Here is a 20,461-nt window from a genome sequence, read left to right as displayed (position 1 = left end):
TTTGTAGCAACAGAAACAGAGCAAAATGTATGCGGGCAATCATGCAAAATACTGCCAGAGAAGATAAAAACCCCACTAGTTCTGGGAACGCTAAGGCAGGATTACGGCATGATTACGAGGGAATGGAAGAACATAACGGGGTTTCTACTGTATAAACTGCTCCCTGACGACGTGATCTAAATAGACACACAATATCATGCAACATTAAGAGAAGACGTATACGCACAATGCAACATTGCAACTGCCACCTGTTCTTTTGTCCAACAAAAGACTGCGCTAGTAATCTCAGAGCTCAAAAACAAAAAGGTGCCTGGACCAGATTTCATTCACTCGGAAACATTGAAAAAACCAGTATCGCAGATCACGCCGTTCCTTACAATGTTACTGAACGGTGCCTTACGGCTGAACATGGTACCTACAGAATGGAAAACCTTCAAATCAGTCATTATTAAGAAATCAGCTGACAGGAACCCTTTAGATCCAAAGACTTACAGGCAAATTTATCTAATTAAAACTCTAGCAAAGATTCAGGAGTAGCTACTGTGTAATGGCTTGCAAACCCACAGCGCTCTCAAGAGCATGAGTCAATACAAATAGGCTTGAGAGACTGCAAATTAATAGATGATGCCATCAACCATGCCCTACACATAATTAATGCTACTGTACTGAAATACACCATGACAATAATAATTGATACGGCCGGGGCAACTGATAACCTTTGTTGGCCTGCATTGTTCCAAAAGTTAAGACATCTGAAGGTACCGCAATCACTGTACAACAGTTTCCTATGCCACTGTCAAGACCGAGTAGTCGAATGGCAGATGGACAGTAGGAAAATAATTAAAATATTACCAAAGGCTGTTCTCAAGGATCAATCTACGACTCCATTTTCTGGGGCATAACAATCGAACCTACTACAACTTATAGATGGAGATGACAGGTCAGATGGAATTTTCTCTTACGCAGATGACTTATTAGTTGTAACCACTGCAGATAACAGAGGCCAGCTAGAAGAGAAACCCATTGGAATACTACAAATAATAACACAATGGTGTCACAACAACAAAATCAGGATAGCCGAAAACGAAACAAAATATACATTACTAAAAGAATCATCCTAAAGGAACCCTTCAGTTAAAATAGGAGACACAAAAATCAGACGAGCACATTTTATGCCCCTCTTGGGGTACACGTAGATGAGAAATTCAATTTCCACGAACTCATAAGGCTAACAATTGACAAAGGAGAAAAAGTACTCATAAACTGGTGAGGATAAATTTAAAACAGTACGGACTAACTCTATGAGTCATACGGCATACGGACATACCACTGTGCGCTCTTCGAATCAGTACTCAGCATTGCAGCCAGCACGTGGGTACAAGGACTGAACGTGGTCACCAACAAAGCATCAGTTAGACGAATGTAGAGAAGTGTCCTACCTAGTCTATCAGGAGCCTTCGGCACCACCTCAGTGTGTGTTGCTCAGAATATGTCCACTAGATATCACGATCAAATACTGAGCTGCAAGATAGTGGTTACAGATGTGGAGACACAGTAACGAATACACAATAACTAGTGCACCTATACAGACTACACGTCACCTTAAAAGCTGGCGTTCGGATACATGGTAAGGTGAGTGGCGTGTAACTGATAAGGGACGTAGACTGCACGACTCCCTCCCTGACATAAGGGAGCGTTGAGAATGAAACATATCGATACCAGCAGTGGTATGGTACATTTCTCAAACGGACACAGACCGTATCCCACGCACTTAAACCACGTGTCTCAGACAGAAACTTACATGCTCATGCGGGGAAGAATTTTCCCCAGAACACACTGTCTTCTTGTGCGAGAAATACGAGCACAATAGACATACACTGCATCGAGCTATACAGAAACAGATGTACATATGAAGGGCTTACTTCAACAGTGGTACAAGTCCATTTTTGTTCACTTTGAGATACAGAGTCCTGAAGTTAAATGAGCGCTCAAAAATCTGCAGTTGAGATACCAGGAACATTCAAGCATATGGTTTCTTGCTAGAGATGAACCTTTCTTTCTGTTTGTTTGGATCATTAATTTGAGAAGTATTATAGGCTGAAAAGTGGAGGTAATGGACTTGTACCACTATTGAAATAAGCCCTTCATATATACGCAGCAATAAGAGGCGAAGAACAATGGGTACCACTAAATTACAAACAGGACTGCAAAAACAACGAAGAGTACCTGCGAACCCAGCCTAACGGACATACCTATATGCAACGCAACAATACTCTCCAGAGGGTGGACAGCGACACTCACAGTAACAGCGAAATCAATGACACTGAAGCGGAACAGGAGGCGGAAGACGAGATGTAACAGTAAATAAACAAGCGTAAGGTGTTGGCGACCTAGCCAAGAACACAGGAAAAATAGGAAATGTTTCACACGGATGAGCACCTAATCTTCACAGATGGAAATAGCAGCACTATTTTCTACTAGTAACGAAACCTTTTTGTTATGACTGGCGGTCAGTAGCTCGAAGAAACCATGCTCGAAGAAACCGCCCGTTACTAACAAATCTCTCCTCTATCCTACAATCTTTTTACATTATTCTTAAAAGAAGAAAACTTTGTTTATATTTCAATCTTAAATTATTGTTATTTTGAAAATTGTTATTCTTTACCACATACTGTAGATAAAACAAAACAAACAAAAAACTTAGAAAAAGGTTACAAACAAAAACTATAACATGCACGTCCCGCTTTAAAATATCAGATAGCATGTCTTTAATTTTTTCAATAAACAAGTAAATTAACCAATACCTGCCGTTGGTTTGTACGTGTTGGAAGTTACATCGACCTCCGACAACGTTTCTGGGTGCTTCACTCTTTTTGTCAGTATAATACGCTATAGGTCCTAATTTATATCTCCCGCTGGGACGGTGGAGAGAGATTAGAACGTTCAGAGAGGCGTTTAGTCTGTCATTCTTACGGCACTCGATATGTGACCGTAACGTATGGTAGGATGAGAAGTAACCTCTGCATGCTCTGGACGTCGATGTGGACCGAAATTGCCCTGGAAGGAGGGGAATCATTTCCTTCGGTGAGAGTGCAGCGCACGTGTGGAAAAGGCAGAGAGGTGAGTGGCGCATCTGACGCAGCGAAGTGACAGCAGGAGCTGGGCGTGTCGAAAATTTGAGACGCGGGAAGCGGCAGGGGCCGCTACACGGAGCAGCCTAAACGTGTGAGAGCGGCGGGCGAGGGCGGCGCTGTGTTGCGCGGGAAGGTAGGCGGTAAGCGGATAAGGCGGCGCGCTTACGCCGAGCAACAGCGGCGTCTGTTCCCCCTGCCTGCAGGCAGCCGCCGGGAGCGCCCGGCTGCCATTGCCGCGCTCTGCTGGCTGCCTGAGCGGAGCCCCGACTCCGGCTGACACACACAACACGCGCACACGCGCAAACACCGTGAGCTGCAGCGTACGTTAACCTTTACTTCAATTCAAATTAAACACAGATTGTGAGTAATAAATGAGGAAATATACCACGATAACAGAATGCTTCTACCAGTAAGTAATGCGGATTAGTTGCTCTTTTCTGGACTTAATCTTCTCCACACAAAGTAAAAAATAAACCATTTATCTAGTCACTGAAGAACATCGAAACATAAACAGGTTATCGGACGAGATATTGTGATACCTCTGCCGGGGGCCACAGCTCGAAAGCCCCAGGACAAGGGGAAAGTCGAACGCAATAGGACGAGCGCAAGAGACGCATTCTGCGGACGTACAGGGGCCGTACAGGGGGCCTCACTTAAGAATGGACACCTTGCGAAGGGCCTGGCGGAAAATGAGAAGCGTGCGGAAAACTGGGGCGGAGAATAGACCCAAAAGAACCAAGAATGCACACGTGGAGGCGTGTGAGTCTTCTTACTCGCAGTAGCCGTTATTGTCTGCCTTAGAAACCGATATCGAGTCGAATATTCCAGCAACCCATAGTCACTGGGACGGAACATACACAAAGCACCAAAAATTCGCACAGGGAGGCGCGTGGAACAAAAGATCTGTGGAAGAAATCAGCCTGCTTAAAAAATGTTTGCTGGACAGTAAGGAGGTTGAAAGTTCCTGGCAGATTAAAACTGTGTGCCGGACCGAGACTCGAACTCGGGACCTTTGCCTTTCGCTGCAAAGTGCTCTACCACCTTTTCTTTCTTTTTTACTTCTGTTAATTTTTTTCGGTATTGTTCGCTGTGTTTGGTCTGGGCGGACGTCACATGACATCTGTTCAAGGAGATCGTTGATTCCTTTACTCGATTTTTTATTACAGAGGGCAACCAGCCCTCGACCGAACACGCAGTGCTACCGAGCCGGCGGCATTTCAGCTACCAAGTACAACTAAAGAGCCCTCCTCACAGGTTTAATTCAGCCAGTACCTCCTCCCCCAACAGGAAGGAGGTTGCTTATAAGTCACGAACACCAGCAGAGTCTTCGACAGTGCACAAACATGAGACTGTCCAGACGTCACCCAATGAGAAGTGTTGTGTGGCTGCCTTCACAGCAGTTTAGGAATGCAACAAAACGTCGAAATAATGTGGGACCAACGCTGGCAACAGCCTTGACAGTGAAAATGCGAGAAGGACGCCAATTCTCGACTCACACACGAGCCCACGCAAGATAAGAAACTTTCACCCTGCAGTGGGAGGCCTTGTCACGAAACGGCGATCAGTCATTGGGTGGCGTTGCAAATTTACTCTGTCTATGACAACTCTTGGAGGAGGACAATTTGGAGGAGTCGTTGAGCTTACCAGGGTGATGAGAAGTGAAGAGACAGTTGGTGAGGCAGCACGGAAGCAAGAGCACATAGGTGCTCTTCCATCCGTCGCCGAATGTAATGAATGGTGAAATGATTCATTCCTCCCTAATTTCCCTTAATCATTGAGTCATACCTGAGCCGTGCAAGGCTAGTGGTCATGCCCTTTATTGTTTGTCCTCTTCTCTTTACGATTCTACCGCCTCGTTTTCTTATTCGATTTACTGGCGTCACTAAGTTCCTGTCTTACCTGACAGTGAGTGGCAGCAGCAGGTAGTATTTCCGGCTCGTGATGCGTCGGGAGTTCAGTCGGGCTGGCCGGAGTGGCCGAGCGGTTCTAGGCGCTACAGTCTGGAACCGCGCGACCGCTACGGTCGCAGGTTCGAATCCTGCCTCGGGCATGGGTGTGTGTGATGTCCTTAGGTTAGTTAGGTTTAAATAGTTCTAAGTTCTAGGGGACTGATGACCTCAGAAGTTAAGTCCCATAGTGCTCAGAGCCATTTGAACCAAGTTCAGTCGGGACGCAGGAGCAGAAGTCGGGGGACGGAGAGCCAGTGAGGCGCGGACAGCCAGTACTTGCCGACCGCTGGCCACACACATGAACTGTGCGACGGAGGAGACTGGAGCGAGAACGACTGTTGGTTGGTCGTTCGGTCGGTCATCGGGGGACGTGTATTTGGACTTTTTACCGTTTCTGGGCCTCGTCAGTTGGTCATCTTGCAAAATGTGAGTCGGTTCCTTCCTTGTGCAAAGATGTCAGGTGCTCAATGGGCAAGTGTTCCCTCTGCATGGTTGGGTCCGAGCCAGTGTGCTGGATCGCTGTGTCTCCGAATTCCGAACGGGCATCGAATTAAGTCACGTTGAAACTGCAGTCAGCTTCGGACAGACAAGACTCGCCCGACCGTTGTCGACGCACGTAACTTCAGTGGGAACAACCTGTGTTGGTCCTTCGGTCGGCAGTCTCATCGGACGACGTGTATTTCGTCACCGACCGCTTGTGGAAACCCTCTGTGTGTTGAATTCATTCGTCTTTGTTGTCCCACATTGATTACTTTTACGATTGTTCGAGTTCTTGTGCAAGTGTATTTACCTGGAACCGTGTGCAGCCTCTGTGATTTCTACTGAGCAGATTAATACTGTCTGCGTACTGGAGTAGTCAGTCGGTCGGTTGTAATAGAGTAGCGAGTGTCTCGAGTGGAAGGGAACTGATAGAATCGATTAGGCTGTTGGTTGGTTCTTCAGCCGTCCCTAGGTCGTGTTGCCACCCGATTGTTTAGTGTTACGCTTGGCTGCCTGTCTCACGTAAACTATGGTTAGAGTTCCCTCCCCAGGCCGACCCTTGGAACACTTCTGAGCACCACTGTTTGTTGTTTGTGAATGTCATTTTATTTGGTCGCAGATACTGTGCCAGGCCTTCAGCCGTGTATTAAATTTGGTCTGTTTTATATGTAGTATATGGCATTCAGTCGAACTTCATGTCAACTATTTTAAGATTACGCCTTCAGCCGTGTTTCATTTAAAATTCTTGTTGCTCTGTACTTAAGCCTTCAGCCGCATTTGTTTCAGAATCTGTGGTTTTAATATGCAAATCCTTGTCTGTAAGCCTTCTTGAAACGGTCTTCAGCCGCATTCTGCAAATGTTTATCTTACGGTTGTCTTTAATTATTTTGAGTAATTGTTTGGAACTTCATTTGACAAGATACTCCAAGTTTTCTGAAGATGTTCTTCTGTTGAACTGTGTAAAAGTTAATCCTTAAAGCCTCTCTTTTATTACGTTAAAAAAAATTATTGGGCTTTCAGCCAAAGAATTAATTTGAGTTGTCCTTAATATTGCCGCTAGCCAAAATTTGTAAATGCTTGGCTTTTAAAGAATTTCCTTAGCTGATCAGAAATATTACTTCGGCCTTCAGCCGAGAAGATACTGCAATTTTACTTAAGTAAGCCTTTCAATTTCTCTAAATGTCCTGGTGTTTTAGAAGGATATATTTAAACTTATTTGGAGAAGTTACTTGGGCCCACAGTTTTCTCAGCTTTGAAATGATCTTTGTGACACTCTCGAATACTTCGCGATAATACAAAACGATCATTCCCTCTTTGAAATTTTTAGATATCCTCTGTCAATTTTATCCAGTAATGATCCCAATCCGTGTAGCAATGGTCCAGAAGCGAAAGGACAAGCGTAGTGGAGGCGGTCTCTCGAGTAGGTTTGTTTTATCTTCTAAGCGTTTTACCAATAACAGAGAACCCTTGGTTCGCTTTCTCCACATCATTTTCTGTGTGGTAGCCCTAATTTAAGATTTTCGTAATTGTAATTCCTAGCTATTTAGTTGAATCGACGTCCTTCATATTTGCGCCGTTAGACGCACAATCTACACTACTGTTTGGAATAAGTAAAACACCAAGATCGAGAGCCGTAGTCACAATGAAATTTATTCCATCGATTGGGAATGTGACGCCACACAAATGATTAGCATTACAGATCTGTACAATCAGCGTGATTGTGGAAATTAAGTACAGAGAAGCGGACACCACGTTCTACTACCAGAGCCGCTAGACTTCGCGGTAAGGAATCAAAGAGCACCTGAATACGCTGCTGGGGAGTACTCTGCTACGCGGTTTGTAGGCGCGTCCACAAAGAGTCAACTGTGGCTGCAGAAGGACCTGAACGAAGAAGTTGCCGACCGACCATACGACAGATATTTTTGACGGGCGACTTGTGAGGCGGATAGGAACGCCAGGGAAGCAGTGGTACTCACTGCTCCTCGAAGAAGGCTTGCACATTCCTCGGCACAAGCGACTGGACGTTGTCCTGATGAAATATGTCACGTGGAACGGCCTGCGGGGTTGGCAGTGCTACGCCCGGGTTCCCGGGTTCGATTCCCGGCGGTGTCAGGGTTTTCTCTGCCTCGTGATGACTGGGTGTTGTGTGATGTCCTTAGGTTAGTTAGGTTTAAGTAGTTCTAAGTTCTAGGGGAATAATGACCATAGATGTTAAGTCCCATAGTGCTCAGAGCCATTTGGACCATTTGAAGTGGCAATGCTGTGCTCCTTTAAGCTTCAGACCGCCCTCAAGACGTAGGAGGCGGGACCGCGTGTTGTAGGCAAACAATCACACTTGGCGTTTGCCCACTACGCCATTCAACAATACAGTTTTCCTGACTGCGCTCACAACGGCGGTGACGAACGCGTATGCGGCCATCGCAGTAGGATAAGTTGAAGCGGGACTCGTCCGCAAACACTACATTTTGCAACTCAGTGCGCCAGTGTCGGCGTTCACGTGCCCTCTGTATCCTGCTGTGTTAGTGGGTTCTGGTCAATGGAAACCGACGCAATGGTATGCGAACTACCAGTGCAGACCGCAGAAGACGGCGTCGAAAGTACTCCAACGTCGCACCAACACTTTGGCCGAAGCTGTTGTGCCCATTACAGTCAAACGGACAAGACAGCAGCGATCTCTCGCTGTGATCACATTGTGTCGTCCAGCATCCTATCGGCGTTGTGTACTGTCGTTTTCTCTCCTTTGGATCCACATACGCCTCACTGCTGAATCAGCTTGCCTTGTGCGAGCCACAGTGTCACGGCACGACAAACTCGCCTCTCGGAGACCAACAATTCCGCCCCGTTCGATCGTTCTCACATGCAGTTATTCCACGCGAAGCATATTGACACTTTCCATTTCGAACGATAGCTCCGCACCGTCTGAGTGATGCGTTACACTGGCCTATCGCCGGCCAGGGTGGCCGAGCAGTTCTAGGCGCTACAGTCTGGAACCGCAAGATCACGCGGTCACAGGTTCGAATCCTGCCTCGGGCATGGATGTGTGTGATGTCCTTAGGTTAGTTAGGTTTAAGTAGTTCTAAGTTTTAGAGGACTGATGACCTCAGAAGTTAAGTCCCATAGAGCTCAGAGCCATTTGCACCATTTTTGAACCACTGGCCTATCGACCTGTCCAGTTACACAAAAGAGCGCTGCTGGGCTCTCTGCTATTTAAATCACTTACTATGGTTCTTTTGTTCTGCACGTGTTCTCATCGTGACGTTTTACGGATCATTGCTTCTGAGTGACTCACTTTTTGCAAATAGTACCGTATATTTTACGAATATTTTTAGTGCTTATGTCGAACACTCCATACTTTTTGTTGCTTAGGGTTCGTTGCCTCCTTTCGCGCCGTTTTGTCTAAAGTACAGGGCGTTTCAAAAAGAATATACGAATTTCGAAAGCATATATTTATTAAATTCTAAGACATACGAATGTGAAACTTTACACACATATCTACGAATCTCTGAAGTTCAGATTACAGATGTTCAATATGTCCTTCATCAGCGACACGAACAATATCACATCGATACTCAAATTCCTCCCATACTCGGGCAAGTATGTCCTTCGTCACTGATGTTATGACAGTACGAATCCGGTTCTTCAACTCTTCCAGATTTTGTGGGAGGGGTGGTATATAAACGTAGTCCTTAACGAAACTCCACAGGAAGAAGTCAGAGGGTGTCAAATCTGGTGACCGTGGAGCCCAGTTGAGAGATGCTAAGTCACCAGCTCCTTGACGACCAATCCAGCTGTTCGGTAGAGTTCATTCAGATATTCAAGCATTTGGCGACGCCGGTGAGGGGCGTGCCCCGCCTTGTTGAAAAGTGGTATTCGTGCAGTCTCGGAAACAACCACTTTTGTAACATAGCGAGATACTGCTGACTGTTAACCGCGTTTCCATCAACGAAGAATGGGCCGTAAACAGATGATCGGGATATCGCTCAAAACACGTTGATACTGGGCGAATCTCGTGCTTGTTCAGTGGCTGCATGTGGGTTCTGCAGGCCCCAAATTCGAACGTTGTGTTTGTTTACCTGACCACTAACATGGAAAGTCGCTTCATCACTGAACACGATGCGTTGTGCGAAAGTGTTATCATTGTTCATAGCATCAAGTATCTCGTTACAAAATGCCACACGTTTGCGTTTGTCATCAGGGCGCAGAGCTTGTAACAGCTGTAACTTGTACGGCTCCATAACCAATCGACGTCGCAAAACACGCCAAATTGTTGCTGTAGGCAGTTGTAGCTCCAGACTGGCACGACTAGTTGATTTTGAAGGACTACGTTGCATAGCAGTTTGAATTCGTGCAACATTTTCTTCAAGAACACGAGGGCGGTCAGGACTCTTTCCTTTGCATACACATCCAGTGTCTAGAAACTGTCGATGCCATCTGCGAATGTTCTACCCATTTGGAGGATCAATTTGGTGCCTCAACCTGAAACATCTTTTGCGCTGTAATCACGGAATTTCACTTCGCAAACTCGAGAATACAAAAGAAGACAACTGACATCTAGCAGCTATTAATATAAATTAGACTATGTATTCGTATTTCCAACAGCTGAGCCGAGGCGCAGCGATCGATAGTTACGACAAAATAACACTTTGTAATACGTATATTCTTTTTGAAACATCCTGTATTTTGTAAATCCTTTTGATCTTCTGATGACTTCACCAGGCGGGAAACGTCGGTTTCATCTGGAGATGAAGAGGGCTCCTCAGATTATCTCCTAAATTGTTTAGACAGATTATAAACTTCTGAGGGTCTGTAACACTACATTGGGAACGGCAGATATCACCTCTGAAGTTTGACTGGGAAGCCATTAGATGTCCTTGATACAGTCCCGATCAGTCCACTTGCGATTTCCGTATTTTCGGAGTCATGAAAAAATACATTTTTGACCATCGATTTGCTTTGGACGAAGAGTTGCACGCTTGTGTACAATCATGGTTCAGTACGCGACTGCAAACATTTTTCGATGGATGAATTGACTACTTTGCCTCACAGTGGAATAAATATATTAACAGTAATGGTGATTACATTTGAAATAATAAACATTAATTTATTCATCTTGAGTGGTAAGGAGCTGTGCGTAATAATTACTTGAAGGAGGTGAACTTCTTAGCCAAGGTCGCTCGTAAACAACGTATATTTCGGATTACTGGTTTCGGTGAGCATGGTTACCCACGATCTTGATATGCAACAATATTTTATCGAGAGCTGAAGATGGTAATCATGATAGTGAAACCGGTAATCGACAATAAAGGTCGTTTGCAAGCGATATTGGCTAAGAAGTTCACCTTCTCTCAAGTGAAAGGTTTATTTCATTTTTCCATCTGTCTCGTTTTCATTTGATTACCCCTCATATGTTCCTAAATCCTACCGCCAATCGATGTCGGTAATATGGGTCTACAATTCAACGGATTACTGTGACTGAATTCGGGATTCCACCTGTCGCACACAACGGAAGAAAATCGACAAATCTAAAAGTAATTTGAGGAGTACCTCAAGGATGCGTGAAAGGACCTGTTTACAATGCATGCCAATGATCTAGTGGATAACTTTGGAAGCTCCACGCTACTATTGGCAGACGACGCTTTTATTTACAGTGTTGCTACAACACAAAGATACCACGGCGTGTTGCAGGATACCTTCAGAGTTTTCATGACTGGTGCGTTAACTGCCAGTTGACTCTTAACGTAAATAAATGTAACATATATAAATAAGTGTAACATATACAAACGAAAAAATTCAATACCGTTCCAATACACTCTTAGCCGCAATTCACTGAATACAGAAAATACGCTGAAATACCCAGGAGATACCTTCCAGAGCGACATGAGGAGAATTGAGCACATACAACAACCAGTAGCAGTAATAGAAAATGCCAAGGTATGATTCATTTTAAGTATCATATGGGAATGTAATTCACCCATGAAAGAAAGTGGTATACAATAATCTCGATACATTGTTTTTTGAATACTGTTCATTAATCTGTGTCCCTTGTTACGTTGGATTAATGGGAGATATAGGCAAAATCCAATCATGAGTGGAGCGATTCGTCAGGGGACCATTTAGACTGCGCGAAATCGTGACTGTAGTGGGTACCAGCTTAAGTGGAAAATTTCTCTGTGTTCCTGATTCGTATATGTTCGTTGCATTTTATGTGATGTTCGCGGACATGTTTCGCTATGCCCGTCAAGCATCTCTGGCATTTTCGATTGCTCTCTGATCTCTCTGAAGTACAGCATAGTGTAGATGTAAATGTTGTTACATTCCTGTATCTATCCTTTGACGATATATTGATGCAAGTCCTTATTTTTTCTTGCTTAATAAATTCATATTGTGATTAACTAATCGCATTGTATTTTAACACACCTCGTACTTCACAAACTCATTTCCTAATCCCTTCCAAATGACGATCCAAAGCGTTGACATGCATGACTCATAAGTGTATGCTCAGGATTAGGTAAAGAATCATACTTAGGAAGTAATTTAGTGCACTTGAAATATAATCATTATACCTAGCGTGACCTTTCTCCCCGCTGAAAGCAGTAGTGCTACCTCCGACGTCATAACGTAACGGTTTTGTTCTCCTTACCTAATCGCTGTTTCCTGGAACTTTCGCAGCCGAGCACGCCTTATCTCTGAGAAGCATTGTGTTGCTGTACAGTGAGGTGACAAAAGTCATGCGATATCGATATCCACACATACAGATGACGGTAGTATCGCGTACACAAGGTACCAAAGGACAGTGCAGCCGCAGAACTGTCATTTGTACTAAGACGATTCATGTGACAATTTCCTGAATAAATTATTTCCGGGCGACGTGAATCAAACAGACTTGAAACGCGGAATGGTAGTTGGAGCTAGACGTATGGGACATTCTGTTTCGGAAGTCGTTAGGGAATTCAATATTTCGAGAGCCATAGCATTAAGAGTGTGCCGAGAATACCAAATTTCAGACATTACCTCTCACCAAGAGGAAAACAGTGGCCGGCGCGGCGGTCTAAACTTAACGACCGAGAGCAGCAGCGTTTGCGAGGAGTTGTCAGTGCTAACAGGCAAGCAACACTGCTTGAAATAATCGAGCAAATCAATGTAGGAAGTACGACTAACGTATCCCTTAGGACTGGACACCGAAACTTGGCGTTATGAGCTATGGCATCAGACGACCGACGCAAGTGCCCTTGCTAATAGCACAGCATCGCCTGCAGCGCCTCTCCTGGCTCATGATCACATCGGTTGGACCCTAGGCGACTGAAAAGCCGTAGATTGGTCAGGTAAGTCTTGATTTCAGTCGCTAAGAGCTGATGGTAGAGTTCGAATTTGGCACAGACCCCACAAAGCCATGGATGCAAGCTGTCAGGAGGGCACTATGTGAGCTGGTAGGGTCTCCATCATGTGTTTACATGCAATTGACAGGGTCCTCTGGTCCAACTGAACCGATCATTGACTTGGAGACCATTTGCAGCCATTCATGGACTTTATGTCTCAAACAACGATGAAATTTGTATAGATGACAATGTTCCATGTCAGCGGGCCGCAATTGTTGGCGGCTGGTTTGAAGAACATTCTGGACAATTTAAGCGAATAATTTGACCATCCAGATCGCCCGACATGAATCCCGTCTATCTTTTGTGGGACATAATAGAGAGGTTAGTTGATCCACAAAATACGGCAGCGGCAACACTTTCACAATTATGGACGGCTATAAAAGCATGGATGAATATTTATGCAACGAATTGTTGAGTCCAAGCGATGACGGACTGCTGAGCTATGCAGGGCGAAAGAAGGTACAGCACGATATTAGAAGGTATCCAATGACTTTTGCCAACTCAGTATATAATGACAATAATGCTACGATACTAGTGGTCATACGCAGTCATGGTACGATTAAGAAGAGCTGTTGTTGAGCTTCCATACGGACCCGTCGGTCGCTGCCGCATCGTGATTAAGTAGTAAGCAGATTTTGGTAGAAAATGGAATTAAAAGTGTTGCGTCAGTTTGTAGGAGTAGAGCATTTCAGCTAATTCGCCAAAAAGGGTCGAGGTTAATTAAAGGATTCATGGGTCGCACTGTACCGTGTTTTATAATCACTCATTGTTATGGTGAAACATATTGAGAGTAGAACGTAAATGAAAAGGTTTTTGCGATCAGTGATAACGTGTTTAATTAATGTAGAAACGCAACGTAGCAATGTTTACTTCATTGTGAATTTGATACTATCATAACTGTTAAAATAAACTGTATAAACATTGGCATTGTTAGGGAAGTGTACTACCTGCAAAAGCATAAAGAAACCCAATAATTTGAATTGACTTGTCATTATTTCGAACTGGCGTATTTCGTTCTATAATCAAGTAACCTCTGCATTTAAAACGTATGAGAAACGTGTTGGTTTTACGCACGTGCCCGCATCTCGTGGTCGTGCGGTAGCGTTCTCGCTTCCCACGCCCGGGTTCCCGGGTTCGATTCCCGGCGGGGTCAGGGATTTTCTCTGCCTCGTGATGGCTGGGTGTTGTGTGCTGTCCTTAGGTTAGTTAGGTTTAATTAGTTCTAAGTTCTAGGCGACTGATGACCTCAGCAGTTGAGTCGCATAGTGCTCAGAGCCATTTAATTTTTTACCCACGTGGTCATGTTAATTACGTAACGAAGTGTGATCTCTCTGTTAGGCTCCCATACTTGATTATGCTAACCCAGTAGCCGCCAAATAAACTAGAAAAGATATTCAATGAAGAGAGGGGGGATATTTACGCCACACATGATTACAGAAGAACGGACAAGTGCATCCTAGATACCCATAGTGGACAAAATTAATAACAATTAATTATTGGGCCAGTTCAGTAGAATGAACCTAATTAGCCTGATGGGATTGCAGGGCTGTGAATGTGACATAGACGGACGTATAAGGGGCGATCATAAAGTTTCCGTTCGAACGCCGTACAGTCCAGAATCAGTACACCGAACAGGAAAAATCGCCTTGAGTACTGAGGCAATCATAGCACCGATGCTCCATGTTGAAGATACCCGTTTAATAAAACACCGTGTTCTGCTGCCCGAAGAAATCCCTAATTGCCTGCTGCACATCCTCGTCCTACAGGAATCGTCAATCCTTCGAGGGTTTTTTTTTTAAAATCACTAATTACTAAAGGTGTGATAATTGTATAGGGAGACATCACGGCTACAGCGCGGGTTATCGTGTGTTTCTCTCGTGATTTGACATAACTTCTCCGTTACGACATTTGCGATATGGAGACGTGATTTATTATGAAGCTGCAGCATCCCTTGTCACTGTTTTCCCAGGCCTCTCGCCTTGACTACATTTTCATTCGTCATTCTCCCAAGAATGTCTACCGGTGTTGGTCCTTTGACGTAAAGGAAAAAAGTAACAGTACGTTTGCCCCTTTCAGACGCATTTGCTAATACTTTTGCTTTGTCGTAAGAACTTATGGGACGAAACTGCTGAGATCATCGGTCCCTAAGCCTACACCCTAATTAATCTAATTTACGTTATGGACAACACACACACCCATGCCCGATGGAGGATTCGAAACTCAGACGGACCGTGACAAAGCGCCCTAGACCGCGCGGCTACAACGCACGGCATTTGCTAATAATTTTGCCATAATTGACGTTCCGCATTTATCACATACACGTCAGAGAGACACAAATGCCACACTAATCGTTTGCCGACTATATCTATGCTTATACAGCCACATAGGAGTCGCGCTACGTTCCGTATCCACTGAAGCAACGCCCTCAAACGGAATCTTCTTGATCGCCCTTGTTGATCAAAGAGCAGCGAGCAAATGTAAAAGCCAACCAACAGGAAATTTTGTACACTCCCACCCCCTTTAAACATGACACGTCGAAGTCCTGGTTTGAATCAAATTTACATCTGCATTTACAGATCTACAGTCGAATCGTTATAGGATATAAAAGAAGTTTGAGGATTTCAGTAAAGCTTTAGATTTCCATAAAAGTATTTTTTGTGCACATCGCAAAACGTTAAAGCGAAGAATCCCGTGACTACAATTTCAATGAGTCACATCTGGAAGCGGTCAACTCATACAAATAACAGAATGTAACAATTTGTAGGGATGTGCAATGTGGCTATCGCATAGCTTTATAAATAGGTAAAACAGGGCTTCCATGGTAGAATATTATGGACATGCAGTCAGCCTCCAAAGGAAATGGCTTACAAAACGCTCGTGCGGGCCATCTTAGAAATGAGAATGGGATACAGAAGAATATTGAAAATAGAATATTGTTCATGTCTGTGAGAACTTCACCAAACAGGATTACGAAATTTAACGTATATAAAGGAGAGCAGCATGAATGGTCAAGCGCTTGTTTGACATCTGGGACAGTCACAGAGATGCTGAAGAAACTGAAAATGCAGACCCCTGAGGTTGGAGGAAAACTATGCTTTGACAGACCGCGAATGGACGGGAAAGGACCCCTAATAACTGGTACAGTGGGAAGTACCCTCTGTCATGCACTTCAAATGGTTTGCAACTGTGCAGTGCGCAGCGAAGGGTGTATCATACTTTTACCATTGATTTTGTTTCTTATTCCATTTGCGAATTTGGCGGGAGGACAATGACCGCCTATATTCCTCTGGACGCGGCCTGATCTTATTCTCATGATCCCTGAGCCAAGTGTACGACGGTGGTACAGTAATGGTCGCACTGTCTTCCTAGAAAAGTGTTTTTTAAATTTACCCAACACGCTTCCGCGATAACTACGTCAACGTCTTCCGAAAATTGTCATTTAAGTTTACCGAGAATTCCCAGTACTCTTTTACGTGGGCTATACTGACCTGTTATGATTCTATCAGAGATTACAATTTTTCAGTAAGCGTTAATCAGATTCAGAATCGATAAATTAAAGTAGATACGTTATTTTCGATGTGCGACGGTTGAGAAGGCAAATAAAATGTAGTGCTACATAAAATAAGTTCAATACTAACAATATTACACTGTCTAAGTATGCTGCACTATGAACCAGCCGCAGAGTATAAATGAAGACCCATGTCAAGGAACTTTAACGAAACTCTGTGCGCCAACGCGTCTCTAACACAGAGGAGGCGGAGCTCGGCGTCGTAAGTCATGAACTGCTCCTTACTATTTTTTGTCTCTCTTGACGTGTAACGTATTCTGGTACTATTACATGCCAGTAATTATTCCAAAGTGGGATGATGTTTTCCAAGATTAAATCGCACCTAAGCATCATGCTGCACCTACGTAGAACCCTTTTCAAGAACGAAAGGAACACTTCCATCAGACTGAGTGTCCCCAAAACACATATTTATCCAGTTAAACACTTGTGGAACTATACAGCACGACACATTTGACCACTCGATATCCTACCAACATTATTCCGAGGTTTCCAGAAGCTCAGCACACAGCATGTCTATAAGATCACCGAACTGTTATTAGTAAGCTGTTATAACACTGACACTTTGATATGGAAAGAGAAAGGAATACCATCGAGGTATAAGGTTGAGGTACATAATATGCAGATCACTGAGTATGTAATTTGTGACAGTGTATGCTACAAAGATAACTGAGTAGTGGCGTTTCAGATCGGTAATGACTTAGTGAGAGTACTAATGAGGAGATTAAATATCAATAGCTAGTGTGATTTAGGTTGTATGCTAGACGTCAGATGCAGAGACAGTATATCAAGAGTGGAAAAAAAACGCTATTGCAAAAAGTGTTAACAACGAAGACAGTAGTGTAATACAGGCGATAATGATTACCAACTGTTCTTTTATCTCAGTACAAAAGAAATAGAATTTCATGTCGCTAGTTTCCAAGAGAAAAAGCAACATGTAATCGAAACTGTTGAATTAGCTAATCGTATTAAAACTTTCAGGTATCTTTAGAAGGAAATAGCTAAAAAAATGTTTAGCGTCCATTTATTTTGACGTCTTAGTAAAAATTTCGCACTGAATTCATATCTTTAGCTCAGTATAGATTCCGTAATAAACCAGAGAGAAAAGGCATTGGACATTCGCATGTAAGAAACCATGGATCACTACAGGAATCTCGTGATAGGAAAGGGAAAATATATCTCTTGGAAAGAACAAATAAAGATCCTGCAGTAGTTATTCACTACAAAACCACTCAAAACTACTAATAAAAGTTATTAAAAATCAAGAAAAATGCACATCGTGTCAGAAATCAGTATTTACGATGACAGACTTGAATATACGTGAAATTTAGTGAAACTAGAGAAAGGATAAAAGGCCACAGAACAGGATAAAGTCACGATTTGTTTAGATGTATGGGCCATAAATGATTAGTTACAGATGGCAGTCATATTTAATAAACATTTCTCAAACGTAGTAGACGATACAGGAGGAATAGGTTCAAGAGAAAACTCAAACAAATATGTTTAGAAGACAACCCACACAAGCATATGCGGTAGCACTCGATTGGTAGGTATGCCGGTTAGAATACTGGTGGAAAATTTTCAGTGCCAGCATTTTGCCGGCTAGGACAGAAGAAGTGTTGGAATACAGTTCCTGATCACCAATATTTGCGCTGATGTCCCGGTTAAATTCCAAACCGCTCCGCAGTGTTTACTGAAGTGAGGACATATGACACCGTTGATGGTGACCCATACGTCCGATGGGGACGTTAAGCTCGGAAGTTCCCTTGGTGATATTCGAAAGAAGTAGGCTTTGTGCCCTTCCCTTCATCCATAATGACACTAACACCACATTACACAAATTGCACAATAGAAGCACTCATCACTTCTCCGCACGACACAGATACTCACTCAGCCCTTCATAACAGCGCGACACAAGGCAATGGAAAACCACCTCCTCTAGCACCTTCTCATGAACAGTGATGCTGGATTCCCACACCTGCTCCCTTACGCTCATTCTGTGAGTATGATACTAATCTCACTTATTTTCATTGATGTTTTTTCTGTATCCTGTCAACAATAAAATTTCATTTGGATTTGATGGGTTCCTAACAGAGTACTAAAGACTTGTTCCTATACACTATCTGCTGTATTTTCGGAACTATGTAATGCTTCTCTAACTCGGGGCGCTATCTTATAGATAGCCAAATACGCCATAGCGAATCCCCTGTGTACGGAAGATAACATGAGAGAGGTCAATAACTATCGATCTGTTCCACTACTAACATTATTTTCCAAAACATTTGGGAAGGTTATGCACTCCAGAATCATATACTACCTGACCAGCCGCGCGGGATTAGCCGAGCAGTCTTGGGCGCTGCAGCCACGGACTGTGGGGCGGGTCCCGGCGGAGGTTCGAGTCCTCCCTCGGGCATGGGTGTGTGTGTTTGTCCTTACGATAATTTAGGTTAAGTAGTGTGTAAGCTTAGGGACTGATGACCTTAGCAGTTAAGTCCCATAATATTTCACACACATTTGAACATTTGAACTACCTGAGCAATAACATTATCTTCAGTAAAAGTATATAGGTCAGAAGAGTTTCACAACTGAGAATGCTGTTTACATATTGACTCACCAAATTTCACGAACACTAAATAACGAAATAGCACCGGTTTGTATTTTCTAGGATTTACACTGTCTGACAAAAAAGTGAGGCAACCAGAAGACAAGGTCGTGTGTCAACATAGTTTGGTACACATACACACAATCGGTGGGTATGTAAACAATTAGATTTGTAGTTCTCTGTGGGTGCTACAACAGTTTCCTCAGTGCATTAGTATTGTTCGTGTTTAGTGTTGTTACCAGGCCTGGTAAGGTATATAGCGCGTGAACAACGTCAGATATTGAGTGATGACAATGACTAGCACATAGGTGGTGCTAGTGGGAGACAGTGTTATCAGAGTTTGAAAAGGGCCTCATTGTGGGTCCCGATTTGGCCGGCTGGTCAAACCGTATAATATCCAGGTTTGTGCTGCATGCAGTTGTGACATATCCCGATACTGGATATGACATTTAGCCGATATTGGACTACAAGGGAACGTTAGCGTAGATATCCTAGTCGTCTAGTTCCGGTCGAACACGTCTGACCACTACAGGGACGATTGCCACACCACAATCTCTTCATATCTGCACCTGGCGTCCGAGAACAAGTAGATGACTCCCTGCACCATTCGTCGGAAACTAACATCAGCCAGACGACGAATTACCGTCCCATTCTTCGTCGGCGTCTCGAGTGGTGCCGTCATCGTAAAGCATGGAATGTTGTTGAATGGCGTTGTATTGTGTGCAGCGATGAATCACGTCTGTAGTATTCCGAATGACCACCGTCGGCTAGTACGTCGGCGAGCCTGGGAGAGGTTCGATTCTTCCATTGTTTTGTAGAGGCAGAGCCGTGTTACTGCTGGCATTATTGTGTGACGAGCCATCAGATATGACTTCAGGTGACGGCTAGTAGTGACATAGCGAACTCTGGTGGCAAAATGGCACGAACGGACGTCCTGCCTCTCAGCTCGACAGTATCGTGGTGCTATTTTTCAACACTACACCCCTCGTCTACACATGGCACGTGTCCCTATGAACTGTCTGCGGGATTTTGAGATATCCTGTGGCCAACATGTTCCCCAGATCCTGATAGAAAATGTGTGGAACGAATTACAACAGCTGCGGCCCAGCTTCTCTCAGGAGAGGCGATAAAAGCTTCATGACGTCCTTGCAAACCGAATCGGTGCATAAATCCAGACCATAAAGAATGCAGCGATATGCCGATAAACGGGCTTACACTACAACAGAGTTCGATTTTGTAGTCACTGCAATAACATCAAATATCCCTGAAATTCCATTTCGTTTCCTCTTCCCGTTCTGGGTGATTCGCCTTTACCTGCCAGGCGGTGTATCCAAGATATCTGACTTAATCGCCCT

Source organism: Schistocerca serialis, chromosome 2 (genome assembly GCF_023864345.2).
Source record: "Schistocerca serialis cubense isolate TAMUIC-IGC-003099 chromosome 2, iqSchSeri2.2, whole genome shotgun sequence".
NCBI lineage: Eukaryota > Metazoa > Arthropoda > Insecta > Orthoptera > Acrididae > Schistocerca > Schistocerca serialis.
Note: the sequence above shows the minus strand (reverse complement) of the source record.